We start from the raw sequence: 17870 nt of genomic DNA, 5'->3' as shown, positions 1-17870 counted from the left end.
TAAGATCTTACATGTATACCATAACCTAAGACCAATTGAATAGGTCAGCTCACTAAAAGATATTACAATAAAATTAATTACAAACAAATCAATACCCGATGCATGATGTTGGCTCAATGCATTTACAATAATAATAAATCATTTCCATAACATGTCGTGCTAATCTAGAGTAGATAAGTCTGTCGGTGCTTATCCTGGACCTATTTGCCGATAACAACAAATATGCAAACTCGAATAAACAGTTAATCAAATCACCAAAACCAAGTGATCGAATAATCTCTTTGACATAAACAAGTAGTCTCCAAGTCATTCCAAGTGTCGATGAGCAATATAATTTGCCGGTGAACCAAATACCAGTGAGTTGCATAAGTCTTTGTTTTGCCAGTGAACATAACCAAAATCTCCAAGTGATAATAAGTGTTGACAAGTGTTGACAAGCGATGCCAAGTGTTGACATCAATGAAAAAACCATATCAACATATCCAAAATACCAACAGATTTAGATTGCTAAAAATAGCAATTCTGTACAAAGATTTTCCAGGAAATTAGAGAAGATTCATTTAATGCAAATGGTCGATTCAAGAGAGAAAATCCAATCTGCTACTGACCAGATCCTTAGATAGATATAATGAATCATTTTTAAATACTAATCTGGAGGGAAAAACATTATCTGATGAAGAAATGATAGAGAAGAGAAGTAAATGTGTTTGGACAGAGGTAGTTGCTACTGAAGAGATAGAGATAGACATGAAAGACTGTAGAGAGGGAAAATTGTTGGCTAGTAATTGTTGCTAATCAGAGAGAGGGTGTTACCGCCATGAATAGAATTGATTGACAACACTGGAGTGTGGTAGTGAGAGAGAGAGAATAGAGAGTGATTTGTGTGGTTGAAGAATTAGAGACAAAGAGAAGAAAACATCAACAAATAGAGTGCAGAAGGTAAAGATAAGTAGAGGATGCAAGAAGTTGAGGAGAGGTAGAAAAGAGCAACAAAAGGAGAGCAGAGTTAAAAAAGGTGCAGTGAGAAGAGAGAAGAAAGAATAAGTGTAAGTAGTAAGCTGCTAAAAAACTTCATTTGTAGCAAAGTGTCAAATTTGTAATTGAATCCACATTCATTGTAATCTCTGAGTGGGTGCTCAAAGAAGGGGTAGGTGCTCCTTGAGTTGTAGCTCAAAAAACTAGGGTTTGGTGCTCCTTGGGTTGGTGCTTAGAATACCAGGGTTTGGTATTCCTTGGGTTGGTTCCCTAAAGCATATTGTAATCAGTGATTTCATGTGAGGCTAGATTGGAGCAGTAGACTAGTAACTATTCTCACTGAGGTTTTTCCCACATTGGGTTTTCCTCGTATATCTGGTGTTATGTGATGTTCTCTTGTGTGTGTGTCTATGTTTGCATTACATTTTAAAAATCTGCACATTGAACTTAAAGTTTTAAAATACACCGATTCACCCCCTCCTCTCAGTGTCCATTTGTGTTCAACATTTTCTCAGTTGTTTGGTCATTCTTCTCATCAAGAATGACTACGTGCACTTCTAGAATGGATGTATCATGTGACTGCTCTTCCGGTTGAGTGTCATCTTGTGCCAGATTAACATAATACCTATGCTTTATCAAAAATTGTCTCTTTAGTCACTTCATCTATTTTATCGAGCATGATTTTATTGACTCTCTTCTTGCTCCTGAATCTATCCTTTGTAATCTTTAAGAATCTATAAACTTTATCTTTAGAAATTATAGAAATCAAATTAACTAATACATATTCCTTTATTCTTTCATCTTCCAAACTAGATGTATGTCTCCTTGAATCCAAAATATCATATAATTCCTTCAAAATAATAGATGACAACTCTATCAAGGTTTTTCTATAAATATTCATATACTATTCAACTACTTCTTCTATAGCCCTTTGATCATTATCATCACAATTTTCATAGTATATAGGCACATTCTTAAAATTACCTTTCTTTAGCACAATGACATAAGTACCTTCTACCTTATCGGATTTCAAAGCTTCATTCAATTAAAACTTTTGTTTCTTTCTTGCTCTAGCTCTATCGGATAATTCAACTTCTATCCTTGGCTTCTTAGTCAGCTCAGCTCCACCAGATTGAGGCTTCTTCACCACCCTAACATAGGTAGTTGTCTTCTTCACCTCTCTTAACTCTTCATCAGATTTTGTCTCTATATCCTCAACAGTGGCTACAACATATTCTTTGTATTTTTGGTTAAAAAGAAGATTTATTTTGTCAAGTTTTCTCATTCAATCTTTATCATACTAATGCTGACCATGGCTTTTTTGTTCATCTATCTAAGAAATTTTCACAGCCTAATCAGTTTTGCAGAATGCTTGTCAAAGAATATGCTTGTCAAACAAAGCCAATATGACTACTGATTTGTTGTCTTTGCAGGTTACCTGAGGAGATTTGAGCAAACATTGTGTATTAATTAAATTTATTTTTTAGGCACCTAACTTGCTATCTAGCTAAAGAACAAATTTGTATTTCGTGTTTTAAGAAAATTATGAGAGGTAGGAGAGTATGCTCTTATCTGTATAAACAATCAAAAATCTAGACCCTTGAGGCATTTTCTTTAAGTTTGAGACTTGTATATCTTTAGCGATCCTACCCTCCCAAGGAGCTAATAACTCTAAGCCATTATGACTGGTGAGAGGGGAATGACCCAAGTGGGAATGGTTAAACACCAAGTACTCCAACCTACTATAAAATAAACATGATTTGATGAAAATAAAGTCAACAACAGTGCTCGAGAATAGCTCTCCTCTGTATCTTCGGGTATATTAAACCTTGGTTTTCAAGGCTGGGAGACCTCTTAATTGAGTTTATACCTTGACGCACTGAACAAATCCCTTACTAGTTCCAATTAAAGTTAGAAGTTACTCGGTTCACCTCCGAAAGGGGGGATAATCTTTGTGCAAGAGAGATAGTAACTCTACCAAGATACTTGTCATTTCATGCTTCGATTAGCATTTGGAGTTGGCTAATACGGCATTGAGAATCCATTGCGTGAGACTCAATGGTCATATTCTGATTATCTATTGGGTGTGTACTTAAGTCTACAAGCAAAGGTTTTCTTCTCTCACCAATTTCCATAGGGTTTGCATGATGTGATTGAAGTCATTATACATATTGTGTGTTTACTGTGTTTTCATCCCTGAACTGAAATTGAAATACCAAAACTGGAGAAAACAATAAACAGCTCAGTAGTCGAAACTCTGTCCGTGTCAAAACTAGTTTATCCCAACTATCCAAAAAAATCAGTCCATCTCAAAATTGGTCATCGCCAGTCATTAAAAAATTGGTCTATCAAAAATTTTGTCTCTATCCAGTATGTTGTCATACGAGTCTTCTGATTTATCATCCTGTTACAAATTTGTGTCGTACGAAATTTAATTTGGTCTAATAGTCTATCGTTTGAGTCTGCATTATGTGTCGTACGAGACCTGAAAAACTGTCGTCCTATTTAGGGAATTGTCGTTTCACCTTTGATCCTGTGTTGTACGATAAAACTTTGCTTTCATCATTTTTTCATTTTAGACTTACCCATTTGTCGTACAGTCATAGGCAGCAACTCGTATGAAATACTACTAATATCATCTTGGAGCTATTCAACTGTCGTCTGGTCCTGTAAAACCTATCATACGAATATCTGATTTTGTTAGTCCAGAACAGTCAAACTTTCCTAAAACAGTCTACATCGAGCATAAAAATGGTTATAATCATTCTAAGAATAAATAGATCAAAACAGTGTACCTCTATCATTTGTGTTGCATGATTTTGTCGATCATCTTTTCAGCTAGTTCAATCAGCGATTTATCAAATTTAAGTCACTTAGATAACGTCTTACAGAGGATAGATCATTCCTAAAACTAGACTGAGTCTTAGTCACTTCTCTTAAATCAAACTAGGTAACTTAGATAAACATCTTACACAGGATAGATCTTTCCTGAAACCAGACTAAATCTTAGTTGCTTCTCTCAATTGATACGTTAAATGAATAACTAGCTCCAAATTTGATCTTGACTTCTGCATCACAAACAGCTTTAGGTCACATTAGTCAATAAAAATGCCTATTCAAACCAGAAGTTCTCGTAAGAAATATGCCTAAGGAGAAGGACAATCCTTTTCATATAAAGATAATCCATTTTACGCAGAGGATCCTCTCATTAATAAACCTTCATCATCAGATATGCCAGTTTATGATCAACCCTTGTCTCCCACCATATCTGGAACAAAACAAGAAAGATGAGCTGCTAAACACAAAACTTATGATGATCTCAGTATCCATGATACCGATAGTGATTTCTCATCAAGTGAATTTGAAGCCTCTGAACCTCCGGAAACTAATATTCATAAATGTCAAAAGGATAAAGATTTCAGAAAAACATGAAGGTTATCATGGCTAGAGAAAAAGAAGACTATTTTCTAGAACAAGAAAAACAAGGCGTTAAACTTCCTATTGGTTATGACGTTGAGACCCTCATCACTAAAGAGGAAGAGACACCATTACAAATGGTAAACAAACAATTACAAGCGTTATGAACTAAGATCACACAACTGAAAAACAAGGATAAATCATTAAAACAATATTCTCTGGACACAATTGTGTAGGGGAAAAAGTGAGACTAGGTTAACATGCCCTAATCCTACCTTTTGACACACATTACGGAATATGAAAGAGCCTAGAGATATCGCACAATTGGCTACTTATTTTTGTGAAAGAGAGAGCCACGGGATATCTATTAGGATTTCTATTCCTTTGTTGAAATTGGAAGATCAAATGATGCAAGTTCAATCCCTAACCCCAAAGTGCAAGTATGAACTAATAACAAGATTACAGAATTGAACTTAAATGATGGAAAGCTATAAACACAAGGACAAGACAAGAATGCAAATGCATACCCACAGTTAAAATCTGACTGAAAATGTTCAGGACGGGGGCGCGGGCGCCACTGTCCTGATTCTGCCCCTGAAACTGCTCCGGAAATTGTTGTTTTTGCACTTTGGAAAAAGCTATCAAAAATGTTGAAATGCTATCGGACCAGGGCGCCCAGCGCCCCTGTCCCAGGGACCAGGGCGCCCAGTAGGGACCAGGGTGCCCAAAAGGGACCAGGGCGCCCAACGCCCCTGTCCTGGCAGGACTAGGGCGCCCCACGCCCCTGTCCTGGTCTTTTTCTCTGAAATTTGGTGGGAAGGTCGGTCTCAGTCTGCTTCTCCCGGATCTGCAGCCTGCGGCGTCGTCCGAGTCCCGAAACCTGCAATAATATCTGAAAAGGGGAAGGGGCGGCTATATAGGGTTTTGCCTTAGTCAAACCCCCGCTTCGGTGATTTCCACCTCCACGAATAGCCAAGTTGTTTTGTAAAATGTATTGTGTGTGCAGACCTAGTGTGTGTGCAAGGTCCAAAATGCAAGAAAGCAAACTAGAGCAACCTAGAAAGTAAACCCTAATTGCTTGTAAATGATGATGCAAATGCTCTAAATCAAGATGCAATGTGATCTAAAGCATGAATAAATGATATATCAAAGCTTATGTAAGGACATGAAAATAATATGAAATCATACCCAACCCTCAAGGGAGGAGTACAAGCCAATCTTCAGTCGGTAATCTCCTATTGTTCTTCAATGTCTTCCAAGCCCTAAATGGATGAATGAATGAATTTGATAGATGCTTGATAGAGTGATGTTGAATGTTGTTGAAGTCTTCAAAGATTTGCTCTTTCGCTGCCTATGAGGCCCTGAAAATCAAAAATCCCCTCCTTTCAAATGAAGAAAGAGAGCTCTTATGTATGAAACCCTAGGTCTTAATTTCGACTTTTGGCCGACCTAGAGATTGAATATCCCGCCAATTTCTTGGGGTTAAGCTTTATTTTATGATTGGATCATGCTCCCAAAATTTTGGGAAAAATGTCCGGGACCATGTTGCACGGGCGCCATGGTCCCGACAACTTTTCACCAAATTTTCAGGGTCGTCAGATATGATGATTTTAGAGAGAATCCCGAAGTTACAGGTGATTTCGAGATGTTTTGACCCCCAAAATCAAGCCCCCAAGTTCAAAATAGGACCTAATTAGGGTTTTTGATTAAATGATGTATTGGAAGAATAAAATGAAAGGGGCACACTTTAATGAAAGGGCCCAACTTTATGATATGGGAGATGATAAAATAGGACCTTAGACCTAATTAATTTAATTAATTAAGTGCTAAAAGGGAAATGCAATGCAAAATGCAAAATGCGCCAAGGTGGGTGCTAAACTAGGTGTGAAATTGTACCACCCTAGCAAGTGCGTACAATTTACGACGCTACATTTAGCCCCCACTTTAGCGGTCATATGAACACTACGTGCATATGCAAGCTAAAGTACAAAAAAGTAAACATTATTTGAAAAAGGATATATCCATAAGTCTGTCGAACGAAGCCCCCAGCGGTATCTGCAGTACACAGTTAGGAACCGCACCCTACAAAACACACGTTAGATCACAAAATCACCTAATGCTTACTAAGGAAGGTGATGAAAATTCGAGATTTTCCACTGAAAATGTGTAGGGGAAAAAGCGAGACTAGGACAATGTACCCTAATCCTAACTTTTGGCACACATTGCGGAATACGAAAGAGCCTAGAGATATCACACGGTTGGCTACTTCTTTTGGTGAAAGAGAGAGAGCCACGGGATATCTATTAGGATTTCTATTCCCTTGTTGAAATTGAAAGCTAAAATGATACAAGTTCAAACCCTAACCTCGAAATGTAAGTATGAACTAGTAACAAGTTTGTAGAATTGAGATTAAACAATGAACAGCTGTAAATGTAAGGATAAAATAAGAATGTAGATATGTACCTGGAGTCAAAATCAGACTGAAAATGTTCGGGACGGGGGTGCGGGCGCCACTGTCCTGAAAACTGCACCGGAAACCACTGTTTTGCACCCTGAAACACTGTCTGGAAACTGTCGGAAAGCTGTCTGTCCGGAGGACCAGGGTGCCCAGGGACCAGGACGCCTAGCGCCCCTGTCCTGGCAGGACCAGGGCACCCAGCGCCCCTGTCCTGGTCTTCTGAGCTGCAATTTTACACAGGGTTCTGTCTCAGTCTCCTCTTTCTGGATCTGTGTCCTGCGGCGTCGTCCGAATCCCGAAACCTGCAATAATATCCTCAAGGGAGGAGTACAAGCCAATCTTCAGTCGGTAATCTCCTATTGTTCTTCAATGTCTTCCAAGCCCTAATTGGATGAATGAATGGATTTGATAGATGCTTGATAGAATGATGTTGAGTGTTGTTGAAGTCTTCAAAGATCTGCTCTTTCGCTGCATATCCAGTTCTTGGAAACCAAAAATCCCCCCATCCCTTCCAATGAGGAAAGAGAGCTTTTATGTATGAAACCCTAGGTCGTAAATTCGTATTTTGGCCGACCTAGAGATTGAATATCCCGCCAATTTCTTGGGGTTAAGCTTTATTTTATGATTGGATCATGCTCCCAAAATTTCGGGAAAAATGTCTGGGACCATGTTGCACGGGCACCATGGTCCCGACAACTTTTCACCAAATTTTCAGGGCCGTCGGATATGATGATTTTAGAGAGAATCCCGAAGTTACAGGTGATTTCGAGATGTTTAGACCCCAAAACCAAGCCCCCAAGTTCGAAATAGGACTTAATTAGGGTTTTTGATTAAGTGATGTATTGGAGGAATAAAATGCGAAGGGCACGCTTTAGTGAAAGGGCCTAACTTTATGATGTAGAAAATTATGAAATAGGGCCTTAGACCTAATTAATTTGATTAATTAAGTGCTTAAGGAGAAATGCAATGCAGAATGCAAAATGCGCTAAGGTGGGTGCTAAACTAGGTGTGAAATTGTACCACCCTAGCGAGTGCGTACAATTTACGACGCTACATTTAGCCCCCACTTTAGCGGTCATATGAGTACTATGTGCATATGCAAGCTAAAGTACAGAAAAGTAAACATTATTTGAAAAAAGGATATATCCATAAGTCGTCGGACGAAGCCCCCAGCAGTATCTGCAGTACACAGTTAGGAACCGCACCCTACAAAACAAACGTTAGATCACAAAATCACCTAATGCTTACTAGGGAAAGTGATGAAATCTATGAGTAGCTATATGCCCCTCCCTGTTTCGACTTGCTTATTTAGGGAGGTGAAACAGGGTAACATGTTTACTTGCGACAAATTGTGTAATAGAGTGTTGATGAGGGGTGTTCACTAAATAGGCTTCATCAGAGAACTTTTTGGAACATTCTGAGAGTAGGAGAAGGAAAATACGATTCCAACGCAACAAACGGCTCGAAAATCGCATCTCCCAAACCCAAGTTATGATAAAATGAATGATAGGGGAAAAATTAGGGTTTCGAGAAGTAAGAATAGACAAACGAGAGTATATACTTCGAAAGTGACACTTGTATTCGTCACTTTGCCGATTTCAGGATACTATTCAGTGTAGCGGAGCCCACCTAGTCATCATGCCTTCATGACGACCGGAGCGTCCCACGAGGATCGAGATCCTGCGCCAGGCCGTGATCGACGACGAGCCACTGGATGAGGTGAGTTGACTGAACGTTTGACTTTTGATTTCTCGCATGTTTGACTTTTCCGTGATCGACTGCGGACCTTGAATGCCGACCGGGGCCCACCTAGGGCGCCATGGTCCCTGAGGGGTGCCCTGGTCCCCCCAGGGCGCCATGGTCCCTGACAGGGGCGCCATGGTCCCTGCAGGGCGCCATGGTCCCTGACAGGGCGCCATGGTCCCCTCAGGGCGCCATGGTCCCTGATAGGGTGCCATGGTCCCTGACAGGGCGCCATGGTCCCCAATCAGGGCCTGGCGAGGGGTTACAAGGCAAGCATTCAATGTTCAACAGTTTGCATTTGCAATTTTGATGATTGAGTACTGATTTTGGTCATGTTTTCATTTTGCAGGGTCTCCCGTACATGAGAGAGCATACAGCGGGACACATCCTTCACACTTTGCGAGACCAGATTCCACGGCTGACTCAGTCAGAGAGAGACACCCTATCGATAGTAGGATTGTGGTACATGATTCTTATGCCGGCCATTCAATTTCATCCTGCGATGCTGATGGCACTGATGGAGAGATGGGATCCTGACACCTGTACCTTTCACCTTCCGGTAGGAGAGCTGACAGTCACACTCGAGGATGTGTACCGTATACTGCGTCTTCCTATCAGAGGAGCGACAGTCACATATGTGACTGATCGGGTAGCAGAGGATCATCAGAGGGAGCAGATGTACTGCATAGGGAGAGTCATGCCGAGCGAGACGAGAGGTCGTATCATGGTCAGCTGGCTCTTACATCCTACAGGAGAGATACCACTTCTGAGATGCCTCATGATAGCCATCATAGCACTAGCCGTCTGCCCTAATGGGCGAGGGAAACACATGCATGGGGGCCTCACATGGTGTATCAGAGGGATGGAGAGACATAGGAGAGTTTATGCATGGGGTCGGAGTATGCTTGCACATCTCTATCACGACCTTGAGGAGTATGTATTCGGACAGGGTTGTAGTTTGATGACATGCACACTTCTGCAGGTGTGGATCTTAGAGCACTTCACATGCACCAGGCCCATCAGCTATCCACTGAGTATAGCGAGCGAGCGACCTAGGGTGTTTGCTTATCCACTGACCAGCGAGTGGAGATTTGGGGATTTGTTGTATTGGAGAGTGACTATTGACAGACTGACATCTGAGGTGATAGTGTGGAGACCTTACCTACTGATGTACAGATGGGATGGTATGGAGAGACAGTTAGCATGTTTACAGAGGAACCCCCTACTGCGAGGATGATATGCACACATCATAGTCCCCTTCTACTTCGATCGAGTACGGAGGCAGTTCGGACTAGAGCAGTGTGTTCCAGCCAATGTGCCCATCTATACTCGACACTCACGGGTCCTTCCCAGACCTAGAGCAGTAGCGAGACCGACGGTGGATGATATCGAGATGACAGACTTGGAGGGATCAGATCAGGATGTAGTCACTAACTATTCTGCAGAGCCTGGAGCACAGCGTAGATATGTTTCATGGTTCATGAGATCATATCCAGGTCCTATCTTTCCACCAGATCATCTGACAGGCTATCCAGGCCCATGGAGACATGGAGACCGAGACGAGGATGAGGGATCCAGGTCAAAGGAGTCAGATGAGGGAGAGGGTCATGAGGAGACGGGAGATCCTGATCCACCTACAGGCGATCAGCCCAGTGACGAGGAGGAGGATGCAGATAGAGAGGAGGATGAGGAGGATGATAGAGATGATGAGGAGGAGTCGGATGCAGCTCCCCACCATTCAGGAGACGATACCATAGCTCTGGATCCACCTTTTATTCCCCAACAGGCGGAACAAGAGGCGATACAGAGACCTGTCACCAGTACCGTCCAGCCTACACCCATCGTGGATAGAGTATTCGAGCGAGGGGAGCCTAGCGGTTCCCAGTCACAGATGCTACCATATCATGATCCCTACTAGCGCGAGGGAGATCCAGGTATAGTAGGTCTATATTGATTGATTAATGCTTTGATGATATAGAATGGTACTAACAAAGATCTATTCTACTGCCACAGCTAATGTGCAGGACTGGCGTTCCTTGATTCAGCAGGCAATGACAGACATCTCCATGATAGCACAGATTCCTAGTTCCTCATAGATTACGTACAGGCCTCAGGGGAACGCGGGTCGGCATGAGGATTTGTTTTTCCCATTCCGATTATAGGTAGATATATGGAGGGAGAGAGAGAGAATCCTATCAGAGGATCTCCGTTAGGCGCGACACAGAGAGAGAGTCTTATCAGAGGACCTCCAGCAGGTGTGGCGAGATCTAGTAGCGGCCCAGACCGAGGCTACCACCTATCGTGCGATCCTCATGGATAGGGATCGTAGGAGTTCCTCTCGGAGTCAATCACGATCTGTATCGCGCTACACACCCATGGGTCCACCTCCACGGCCAGATCAGGAGGGAGCATCCAGTCGACACTCTCCAGCCACTAGCCCTAGGGATAGGAGATGATTGTATGATGTAAGAGAGAGATCACATTTTGGATATACAGTGACCTATGTTTGTACATGATCCACACATATATATGTATATATACATGCTTCTCGTTCTGTCTCAAATGTGTTATCTTTAATGCCTAAAACAATGTATATTTTGTTTTGATTAAATCTAATACATTTGGTAAATGTACATGTATGTTCAGAATTTAATTTCTATGTGATTGATTTCTCAATGCTCCATGATTAAATTGATACATGTGTGACTTAACTAAAATATTTAATCAAGTACGACATTGATGATAAGGAAGAAATATGCATTAAGTCTAAGAATCATACAACTAATGTGATTTAATTTTGAACTTAAACACAACATGATACGATTCTACTTAACACATAAAGACATTGTATAATATGCTAGCATAAAAAATGTAAATCTTTTACAATTTACATAAATGAATTCAAGACAAACCTATAAAGTAAGAAGACATGCTTGTCAGGAACGAAGCAATATAGATCAAACATCATAACATTTAATTCTATTTTACTTTTAATTAAGAAACACTAACATATTATCCAATGTTGAAGAAGATAGATAAGAAGTGAAGAATTTAAGCATAATATCTACGCAAGTGCATAGCATTGATAGGTTCTTTAAGAGGCGTACCGTCTACATCCGCTATTTTGTAAGCACCTGATCCATAATCCTCAATAACGATATATGGTCCAAGCCAATTAGGACTAAATTTTCCCTTTTCGGCCGGCAAGGCATTCACATTGCGCTGATTCTCATAAAGGACTAAATCACCTACTAAGAAGGAACGTTGAATAACCTTGTCATTATAGCTTCGTTGTAGAGTTTTGTGATACGCTTGAATATGCTCAAGAGCGTTTATACACTGTTCATCAAGCATCTCAAGCTGTTGAAGTCGTTGTTCTCTATAGGAGTCATCATCTACTATACCTTTAAGAGAAACCCTAAGTGATGGAATTTCTAACTCTAAGGGCATAATAGCGTCAGCACCATAAACAAGATTATAAGGAGTAGTTCCCGCAGCAATTCGTACACTCGTTCGGTAGGCCCAAAGAGCATAGATTAGCTAGTTACTCCAATCCTTACCATGCTTATTTATGGTTTTACGAAGAATTTGCTCAATTATCTTATTGGATGATTCGGCTTGGCCATTTGACTGAGGGTAATATGGTGTAGAAAATCGATGTTTGATATGATACTTCTCAAGGAATTTCTTCACGTCCTTGTTCTTAAACGATGTTCCATTATCTGAGATAATAGTGGAAGGTATCCCAAATCGAGAAATAATGTTTTCTAGAAGAAATTGACAAATCACTTCAGCAGTAGTAGAGCGAAGGGGAATAGCCTCTACCCACTTCGTAAAGTAATCTGTTGCATTTATAATGAAGGTGTGTCCTTGAGATGAAGGAGGAGAGATTTTTCCAATAAGATCCAAACCCCATGCGGAGAAAGGCCAAGAAGCTACTTGAGAACGAAGTTCTTGGGCAGGAGCATGAATCAGATTATTGTGTTGTTGACATTGGTGACATTTCTTAACAAATGAGAAGGAATCCTTCTGCATAGTTTGCCAATAGTATCCCATACGAAGCAACCTATGAACCAGGGATTTGCCCCCAAAATGCCCCCCACAAGCACCCGAATGTGCCTCTTCAAGAGCAACAGGGATTTCCGACTTGTTAAGACAACGAAGAAGAAGACCATCATAACCCCTTCGATAAAGGACATTAGAAAGGATGATATACCTAGCAGACAGCTTACGGACTCTAGCCCTAGTGTTCCTATTAGCAGAATCAGGGAAGGTACCATCGGTCAAATATCTTACAATATGCGAGAACCATTCATCTGAGTCTACAAAGTCACAACATGTTACCAAGCTAGAATCATCTTCAATAGCTGGAGAAGTAAGATTGTGAATAACGAAGTTAAGATCGACCATAGGGTCCTCTAAAGATACTAACGAAGCCACACATGCCATCGCATCCGCATGTCGGTTATCTTTTCGAGGGACCGGTTCCATGGTATAAGAATCGAAATTTTGTAATAAAGATATAGCAAGGTCTTTATATTGTGATAATTTGTCTTGTTTTGCTTGATATATTCCTGTTACTTGTCTTATAATTAATTGCGAATCTCCATAGATATGTATGTGTTTTATATTAAGAGCTAGGGCTGCTTTTATTCCTGCTATAAGAGCCTCATACTCAGCAATGTTATTGGTACACAGGAAATTTAGACGGTATGATAAGGGAATAGGTTTCTTTGTAGGAGAAACCAAAACAACCCCTGCCCCCGATCCCGTACGACACTTAGAGCCATCAAAATATAACTCCCAAGTTTCATCTTTCTCTATAGAAAGAATGAAATCATCAGGAAAGGACTCAGGGTTAGGGAATGAAAAAGGTGAAGGAGCCTCAACTAAGTGATCAGTCAACGCTTGTCCTTTAATTGCTCTTTGTGAAACAAATTTAAGGTCAAATTCAGTTAACATCATAACCCACTTAGCGAGACGTCCTGATAAATCAGTTTTAGAGAAAAGATGCTTCAACGGATCAAACTTAACCATGACATGGACTTTTGAATTTAAAAGATAATGTCTCAATTTCTGAGTCGCAAACACCACGGCCAAGCATTGTCTTTCTATCGCAGAATATCGGGTCTCATAATCGAGTAAGATACGACTTATGTAATAAACCGGACACTCCTTACCATCTTTATCATGTTGTGCTAACAATGCTGCAAGAGCATGAGAAGAAGCAGCTATATACAGGATAAAGGGTTTAGAAGGTTCAGCAGGTTGAAGAATAGGAGGACTAGCCAAATACACTTTTAAATCTTCAAATGCTTGCTGACAATCCTCATTCCACTGAAAAGTGATATCCTTTTTAAGAAGTTGAGTAAAAGGAAAGGTACGATCCGCAAGCCTTAGTCAAACCCCCGCTTCGGTGATTTCCACCTCCACGAATAGCCAAGTTGTATTGTAAAATGTATTGTGTGTGCCGACCTAGTGTGTGTGCAAGGTCCTTAAATGCAAGAAAGCAAACTAGAGCAACCTAGAAAGTAAACCCTAATTGCTTGTAAATGATAATGCAAATGCTCTAAATCAAGATGCAATGTGATCTAAAGCATGAATAAATGATATATCAAAGCTTATGTAAGGACATGAAAACAATATGAAATCATACCCAACCCTCAAGGGAGGAGTACAAGCCAATCTTCAGTCGGTAATCTCCTACTGTTCTTCAATGTCTTCCAAGCCCTAATTGGATGAATGAATGAATTTGATAGATGCTTGATAGAGTGATGTTGAATGTTGTTGAAGTCTTCAAAGATCTGCTCTTTCGCTGCATAGAAGGTCCTTGAAAGCCCAAAAATCCCCTCTACATTGCATAGACAAGCCTGAAGATTAGTATCGCCTATCAAGGTATATGTCTTATTGTTATAAATGAATTTAACTTGTCTATGCAATGTAGAGGGGACAGCTTGCATACTATGAATCCAAGGTCTCCCTAATAGCAAGTTGTATGATAGATTTCCTGACATAACATGGATAGGAGTAGGCAAAGTAACAGGTCCCACTGTAATGGGTAAGGTGATAATACCTAATGAAGACTTAGCCACATTATCAAAGCCTTGAATGGGACGAGAGTCAGGCTCAATAAGGGATGTATCCACATTCATCTTATGCAATAGATTAATGCTACACACATTAAGGCCAGAGCCATTATCTACCAGTGTTCGTCTTATAGCAGTGTCATTTATGATAACCACAATCATCAAGGGATCATATTGATGCTGAATTTCACTAGTAGGCAACTCATCTTGGGTAAACACAATTTGAGCTTTAGGATTCATCACAGAGTTAACTAAAGATGCTATATTACTAGATGTATTCGGTGGAGGAACATTCAAATCTTTCAAGGCATCTTGTAACATTCCATGATAAGAAGAAGAAGTTTGGATCAAATCCCAAAGGGATATCTTAGCAGGGGTAGCTTTAAGTTGTTCTATGAGATCATATTCCTTACCAAGAACTTGTGAAATACGAGGCGCTTGAGGAAGAATAGGTTGGGAAGGAGGAAGTGAAGTGGGGATAACTGGAGGAGGACTAGGTTGCCTATTGTTTCTTGTGTTATAGGTATGAGCAACCGCATGATAACTCTCTCTAGTTAGTTGCTTAGCATACTCATAAGGGCTCTTAGAAGAATAACCTCCTTGCACAGTAATAATAGGTTTCTTAGGAGTGCAAAAAGAATCATTAGCATAACCACCTTGAACCACTAAGATAGGCTTATTTAATGGTTGAGAATTTTGAGAAGGACAAGCACCTTGGACAGTGAAGAGAGGTTTGTTAGGTGTCTCATTCACATGTATCAAATTGATTGAGGATGGTTTAGAGGAATGAACAAAAGTGTTGGAAGAATTATTGATAGTCTTCTCTTGCACTAAAATCTTATCACAGATTAAATCAATTTTAGGAGAGAGACAAGGGGTAGGCATTGATGTTCTAGTAGGCAAAGTAATACTAGAAAAGGTCATATCATCCTCTATCATCAAAGGATATACATGGGGAATAAAATCTCTAGGAGAAGGATCAACACTACTCTCTAAAGTCTCACTTTTGAGAGGGAGATCTTTGAAAGAAATGTTAACCATCTTGCTTTGAACTAGGGTTTCCTTATGAGTAGAACCAAGTTGAGGAGAGGGAGATGCTTTATTTTTAGAGGGAGAATAATTGAGATTCAAGGAAGGAGAGAAACTATCAAGGGAGTTTCCAATCTTGATTTCATCCCCTTTGGCTAGGGGTAGAGAATAATCTATACCTTCTTCTAATGGTTCATCCCAAATAGTGAGGTTGTTGAAAGGAATGTTTAAAATATTGTCAATTTCAGGAGAGGAGATAACATTGTTTATTAATTCTTCATCCTTAGGAGGGAAAGCATCAATAAATGTGTTAAACTCATCCCCTTTCCTCAAAATATGTTCAATATGATCTTTAGGGGAGAGAGAATTAAGGAAATTGCTTATTATTTCATCTTCTTTCTCTAAGGGATGCTTATGGGTAAGACAAACTTTAGGAGAAGGGTAAGCATTTATCATTAATTCATCATCTCTAGTGGGAATTTTGTTGGAAAAGGAAAGGCCATCACTAGGAAATGTAGGGATAATGTCATCTTCTTGCACACAAGGATCCTCATGAAGGGAGCATTTTTTAGGAGACACAAAGGCATCAAGGGCATCATCCCACAAAGCATGGTCATATCTATTAAAAGGTTTATCTTTTGATTCAAAAGGAGACAATTCCTCATAGAGGGGATTATTGAACACAACCATGTTACTAGATTCAGTGGAAGAGTTGATAGGAATGTACCCTTGAGAGGAACCATTTGACTTATCTTTCTCATCACATCTAAATGGCATAGTAACAAGGTTTATGAGTTTTTGGTAAAATGAAGGTTTGGTATATTTAGGTTTCAAAAATTCATCTAAAGCTTCATCTAACTCATAATCATCACAAATATGATCATCTTGCAAATAAAAATCTAACATTTTGAAATTGCATAAAATTTAAACACACAATGCAAAGAAACACACTTTTTTTTTTTTTTTTTTTTTTAATGAAAATGAAATGAAAACACACTAAATCTAGATCTAGATCTAACAAATGCAATGCAAGAGGAAGCAATGATAGATTCACGTCGGGTTCACCAAAATGTGTAGGGGAAAAGCGAGACTAGGTTAACATGCCCTAATCCTACCTTTTGACACACATTACGGAATACGAAAGAGCCTAGAGATATCGCACAATTGGCTACTTATTTTTGTGAAAGAGAGAGCCACGGGATATCTATTAGGATTTCTATTCCTTTGTTCAAATTGGAAGATCAAATGATGCAAGTTCAATCCCTAACCCCAAAGTGCAAGTATGAACTAATAACAAGATTACAGAATTGAACTTAAATGATGGAAAGCTGTAAACACAAGGACAAGACAAGAATGCAAATGCGTACCCGGAGTTAAAATCTGACTGAAAATGTTCAGGACGGGGGCGCGGGCGCCACTGTCCTGATTCTGCCCCTGAAACTGCTCCGGAAATTGCTGTTTTTGCACTTTGGAAAAAGCTGTCAAAAATGCTGAAATGCTGTCGGACCAGGGCGCCCAGCGCCCCTGTCCCAGGGACCAGGGCGCCCAGTAGGGACCAGGGCGCCCAACGCCCCTGTCCTGGCAGGACCAGGGCGCCCCACGCCCCTGTCCTGGTCTTTTTCTCTAAAATTTGGTGGGAAGGTCGGTCTTAGTCTGCTTCTCCCGGATCTGCAGCCTGCGGCGTCGTCCGAGTCCCGAAACCTGCAATAATATCTGAAAAGGGGAAGGGGCGGCTATATAGGGTTTTTCCTTAGTCAAACCCCCGCTTCGGTGATTTCCACCTCCACGAATAGCCAAGTTGTTTTGTAAAATGTATTGTGTGTGCAGACCTAGTGTGTGTGCAAGGTCCAAAATGCAAGAAAGCAAACTAGAGCAACCTAGAAAGTAAACCCTAATTGCTTGTAAATGATGATGCAAATGCTCTAAATCAAGATGCAATGTGATCTAAAGCATGAATAAATGATATATCAAAGCTTATGTAAGGACATGAAAACAATATGAAATCATACCCAACCCTCAAGGGAGGAGTACAAGCCAATCTTCAGTCGGTAATCTCCTATTGTTCTTCAATGTCTTCCAAGCCCTAAATGGATGAATGAATGAATTTGATAGATGCTTGATAGAGTGATGTTGAATGTTGTTGAAGTCTTCAAAGATTTGCT

This window comes from Cryptomeria japonica, chromosome 8 (assembly GCF_030272615.1).
Source record: "Cryptomeria japonica chromosome 8, Sugi_1.0, whole genome shotgun sequence".
Classification (NCBI taxonomy): domain Eukaryota; kingdom Viridiplantae; phylum Streptophyta; class Pinopsida; order Cupressales; family Cupressaceae; genus Cryptomeria; species Cryptomeria japonica.
This window is presented reverse-complemented; position numbering follows the sequence as displayed.